At 38.1% G+C, this 5,644-nt stretch overlaps 1 pseudogene; it reads right to left on the bottom strand.

Annotated features, from left to right (window-relative positions):
* Window positions 1–417: 417 nt before the first annotated feature.
* On the bottom strand, window positions 418–5,632 carry LOC107856363 (annotated as a pseudogene).
* Between the last annotated feature and the right edge of the window lie 12 nt (window positions 5,633–5,644).

The following is a 5,644-nucleotide window of genomic DNA, read 5'->3' as shown; positions in this document are numbered from 1 at the left end:
TTTGTTTGTGATTTGATCATTTCATTAAGGTTTAAGGCAAAGGTTTAGTCTTACACTTACATTTATCGCAGTGTTGACTCATTAAAAATATGGTAAGTTGATGTAGGGACAGGGTTATGGCTTCACCTACAGATTGGGCAGAACCTAAAGCTTTAGTTCAAAACATGCATTTGCATTAATAAATTGACTTAATATGTATAAACTGTTTACTAAGAACCCACTAAGCTAACATATTTTAGACTCGAAAACTCATTAATCTCAAAATTCTAATCACGCCCCTAAGTTGATGCGACAATGTTATATTAACATTTGAGTGTTGCTTAAATTTTAGATGACTAAACTAAGATTCATGCGTTTCTTGATCTTATTTTTCTTTTTTCCATCATAAATTACAAATTCGAACGATGAAAATGTTAGTAGGCAATCAAAACAGTAAGTTTTGCTTATAGCTGGTTACATGAAATCCCCACGTTGAGATCTAACAGTTCCAACGTTAATGACAGGAAACTAGAGTGCAACTAAGAATCCCAAGGGAAGGATAAATTAGCTAGCTATTTAATACAAGACATTGTTTGGCTGAGCAGATACAAGCTAGCCCTCGTAGTCCTGATCGGCGAACTTGTTCTTTGGATAAAAGAGAGCAACAATGAATTTGCTTCCGTATTTTCTGTCATTCAAGCCTTGTTGAGCTCTTGAAGAAGTCTCCACATCTTCAAACTCCAAATAGACCTGTTGAAATATTATATAATCAGTTGCTGCTGACAAAACCAAGTAATAGCCGGTATAGCAATACTAAGAATACTAGCACTTCTGTTGTATTTGTGCTGAGTACCCGTTCACTGTGTTTATTTTAGTAGAGTATATGGGTGTGTGATAAAATTCTGCTGAATGCACCCGAATGCATAGTAAATTTTTAACCTTTCCAACCCCTGGTGTAGGTTCACCATCAGGCCTTGGGCGCGGGATGACGATCTTCACTAATTTACCTGCAAATTGAAGAACGATAGTAGAGAAGTCAGACTAAAAGATGAACCCCAAACAATGTAAGAATGAACCCTGAACATAAATTAAGTACACTAAAAAAAAATGGAAACTGAATTAAGTAGACTAAACTCATGGCTAACCCATGGTATTAAAGACTAGCGAAGATTGGTGCCACATAAAAACTATAAAAGAGCCATCAAATATGAAGCTTGACTAGTTTAAAGGAAAAATAGATGTATTTACCAAAATTCTCACATTCCATTGTCACATCTTCCATTATCTCTTCATAAACTTCAGGAAGTTTGACCTCATTCGCGCTAACGACGTTTGTTAGGCATAAGACTTTTGTAGGAGGTCCCCACCAGGTTGGAGCATGAGTCTCTGCAGATCAAATGACAAACAAACGGAAGGATCAAATGATCAATCACCATAAAAAAAACGGAATGGAGTTTACAGAGGAGAGTATATCGAAATACAAGATAAGTAGAAAAAGGGAAAGGTGGACTGACAAGGGACATATGCTTTCTGTGGGGTCCCACTTAGGAGAGAGGGAGTGGTGTGTGTAGGAGAGAGAAATTCAAAATCAGGGTTTTGGGGGTGGGCCAGGAAAACACACTTCATTTAATTTGAAAGGCAATTCAAGCCCAATTGATTCAGGCCCAAAACAAAAGAAGCAGCCCTTTACAGAGCCTTTTACTGAGTTCATTAACAGAACAAATACAGAGACATGCAAGAGTCTGTATTTTGTTTATTTCAAAGGGGAGGACGAACTCAATATAGAAGCAGCAGAGGGAAGGAAAAAAGAGAAGAATGTGCAGCTGAATCAAAAGAAATTAGACATACACGTCCACAAAACAAGGGGAATGGACAATGAAGGACAAAGAATTGAAGAGAGGGAGGCGGATTTCTCGGAATCCCTTCTGGTAATGTATGCCGAATCGGAACCTTTAGAGGTTATCAAAAGTGCACAAGAGGAGGATCCTGCTGCAGCTGCTACCACTGGGTTCAAACAAATATGATCAAACTTGGACAACAGTTTGGAGTAGATTTTAAAGTGTGTAAAAAGGAAGCCTATATGATGTTAAACAAGATTGATCAAAGGAGGAACAAGGAGAAAGGACAAGGGGAGAGTTTACAGGACTCAAGCTCTAAAAACATAGTTCCAAAAGAGGTGAGGAATCTGTTTTTTGACATGAACTTCGAAGATGGGGAACCAAGATCTAGTGGGAGAATGCTAGCTTTAACAAATCAGTGAAAGTAAAGCTAGTATCATGGAATGTGAGGGGGGGTTACATGGGGGCGGAAAAAGGGACATGGTTAGGAAATTACTACGTCAATGGGATGTGGATATTTATATTCTTGTTAAAACAAAGCTAGAAGGTTTGTAGATGGTATGCTACAAAGTATATGGAGCAATAGATGCGTGGGGGAACTTCATAAAGTGGTTGTAGGGAGCAGTGGTGGGATCTTAATTCTATGGGATAAAACGTTGTGGACAGGAGAAATGAGGTTGGTGGTCAAAGTGTTACTGGAAAATTCACTAGGATAAATGATGATTTTAGCTTTTCAATCGCTGCAGTCTATGCAAATTGCAATAGAAGAATCAGGAAGACGTTGTGGGAGGAGTTGGTAACTAATAGAAGTAGATATACTGGCCATGGATAGTGTACGGTGACTTTAATGTTACCTGATTCCCCTCTGAAAGAACAAGTTGTACGAGACTGAATGGTGCTATGGCAGAGTTCTCCTTGTGTATCGAGGAACTGGAGCTGGTTGATCCTCCTTTCTTTGGAGGATCAAATACTTAGAGGGGAGGAGAAAATAATAAAACTGCCTCAAGGATCGATAGATTCCTACATTGTGCACAATGGGGGGGAAATTTTTTACAGATCGGGCAAGATGTGCTACCAAGACCAACTTCCGATCACAACCCCATTGGCTTGACATGTGGGGACTGGGAGTGGAAGAAAACCTACTTCAAATTCGAAACATGGTGACAGGAAGTGGAGGGATTCAAAGACAAAGTAAAAGACTGGTGGAACTCCTTCAATGTTGAAGGAAGAGCAGGCTTCATACTAGCCGAAAAGTTGAAGTCACTAAGGGGTCGTTTGGTAGAGTGTATTGAAAAGCTAATGCGTGCATTAGTTTAATGTTTATTACTAGTACCATGTGTGGTATATTTTTTCACCCTATACTTGCATTAGTTATACACTTTATTGTGTATTGGACATCCAGAAAGCTTATGACTGTGTAAATTGGTCCTTCTCAACATCTTAAAACAAATGGCTGAAATGATAGAAGCTTGTATAAAGACGGTGAGATTTTCAATTTTAGTTAATGGTGAACCAGTTGAATTCTTTCCATCTGAAAGAGGATTGAGACAAGGGGATCCTCTATCCCCCTTTCTCTTTATTTTGGCAATGGAAGAATTTGATAGCATGATGAGAATAGCTACACGACTGAGATTGGTGGACATGCTAGGAGCGAGAAAAGAGATTAGTCTTTTACTATATGCAGAATCTGCAGAAAAAAATATTTCGTCCAACAGAGCCGAGGAACTGATTAGAAAGGTCAACAAATTAACAAAAGGATACAGCTTACCTGCCGTGTCATTTGTTGCTGAGCAAGCATTAATGCAATCTCCTGCTCTGGCTTAGGCTGTAAAGTACCTTGACTAGCACGTCTGACAGAAAGAGATTTACCACCTATCTTAATCCCATTGAGAGCTGCACAGGCTCTGTTACTGACATATCAGCGTACACACAAAATGCATAGCCTCTCAAGTATCCAGTTTCTTTATCTTTGACAAGATTAAACCCCCGAAGAGGACCAAAGGACTCCAGCAAATCCCTAATCAGAGCTTCAGAGAAATGGTATGGCAGGCCTCCCACAAAAATATAGTCACGACTTTCAAGCCCACCAGTGGATCCTGGATATAGTCCCGCTGCAGCAAGGTTAAGGTTTGGATTTGGTTGGCTAGGACCAATAGTTGCAGCCAGTGATGGGTTATATCGGGTCGGTCTTCTGACCTTAACTTGTGTTCTCTAAAGCCCCAAAGAAACGATATTAGCATACGTTTGAGTTTTCTCTCCAATGTGAACTAAATATAGTCCAAGATAGCAGGGATAAAACAAGTCCTACATATGCAAAAGAACTAACCACTTCTACAGGTGTTAATAAACAGATCCCTAAACTAGGAGGAGGATAACCTCAAAGATAATGTCATCTAAGGTCATGGCATTGCTGGCCTCCTCCACAGATCTCATCTCAACGAGAGCAAACTTTTTCTCATGGTTTATATTAACATTAACGACAGTATCTCCTGGAAAACAAGTGAAAAATTAAAGCATCCAAAGAATGGGTACTGCACAGATTCATTAAAACCTAATGATAGATCAATGTAACTAACCTGGACCGGCAGTGTTTCCACCAATTGCCGACATAACATGATTGAAGTACATAGCCACCGAATGCACAGCTATAAAATATTATCAGTAGAAAAAATAGCTAAAGCCCAAACAAGTGAAACGCGTCTCTAAGGGATTATGTTTTATGCGGGAAGAGGAAACAAGATGAAATTTGTTCACCCATTCTAGGATCTCATTTGTAGTTCAAATATACTAAACAAGGGGTTGTTGATTCCGGAGATTATGTTCCCTCTTTATAGAAAACGAAAGTTACAAAATCTTCAATATAAGAGTAAATGAATATCAGATATAATTCAAAATCAAATTTGGGGGACTCCATATGAAACAAAGTATATTTTCTACCATCACTATTTTCTTTCCTCACTAACTTCCCAATAAACAAATATTATCCTCTCGCATAGCTAACATATTCCTTAAATATACCTTCCATATAGTTTCTTTTTTTTACAAGGACCTCTATATAGTTTCTTTGCTTCCGTACTTTGGGATTGAGGCATAATTGTTGGTGTTGATGTTTTTGGTTTTTCGCCCATTGCATTTGTTGGTGAACTTTCTATTGATTGGCAAACATTTTGATACTGTAAAGATATGATATTTCCACAGTAAGTGACTTAAATGCAATCTACCAAGGCATTAGAGATTAATTGAAAGGTCAAAAAACATTGCTCCCTTTTGATTTCTAGAACAAAGTCATTAACTTAATTAAGTGGCATTCTAGATTGCTTATTCAGAAAATGTTTGAATCATGATATCAATTCCCACATGAACTAAAATTCATCACTTCAGTTGTAAAACTGAATGAATTTCTCAAATTAGGAATTGATATTATTTGGGGGAGTTGCGATAGGCAAGTTGAGCAAAATAAGCTGAAGCAGCAAGGGCCATTCGACTTAAAATAAAAGCAAGTCCTTTAGACCAAGACATTCAAACCCCCTCAGCCACGCTAAGCTAATGTCAAGAAGCTATAACCGGGGTTCAAGATTGAAACATGGACAGAACTCAAATGAGTTATGAAGAACGGATGATTAATGAAGGCGTATGAGTCAAATAGAAATGAAAATTTCCACCAGACTAATAAACTAATATGACTCTTTGACTCGAAAAAATTTACAAAAAAATTGTAAAAGAAGAGAAAGCTAACAATTAGTAACATAATCAAAGCATCTGAACTAGGTAGGATGACGAACATTACCTGTACATTTGCAGTAGGAGGAAGTCCACCAACGTAAATT

The sequence above is a fragment of the Capsicum annuum genome, unplaced genomic scaffold (assembly GCF_002878395.1).
Source record: "Capsicum annuum cultivar UCD-10X-F1 unplaced genomic scaffold, UCD10Xv1.1 ctg72511, whole genome shotgun sequence".
Classification (NCBI taxonomy): Eukaryota; Viridiplantae; Streptophyta; class Magnoliopsida; order Solanales; family Solanaceae; genus Capsicum; species Capsicum annuum.
This window is presented reverse-complemented; position numbering and strand designations above follow the sequence as displayed.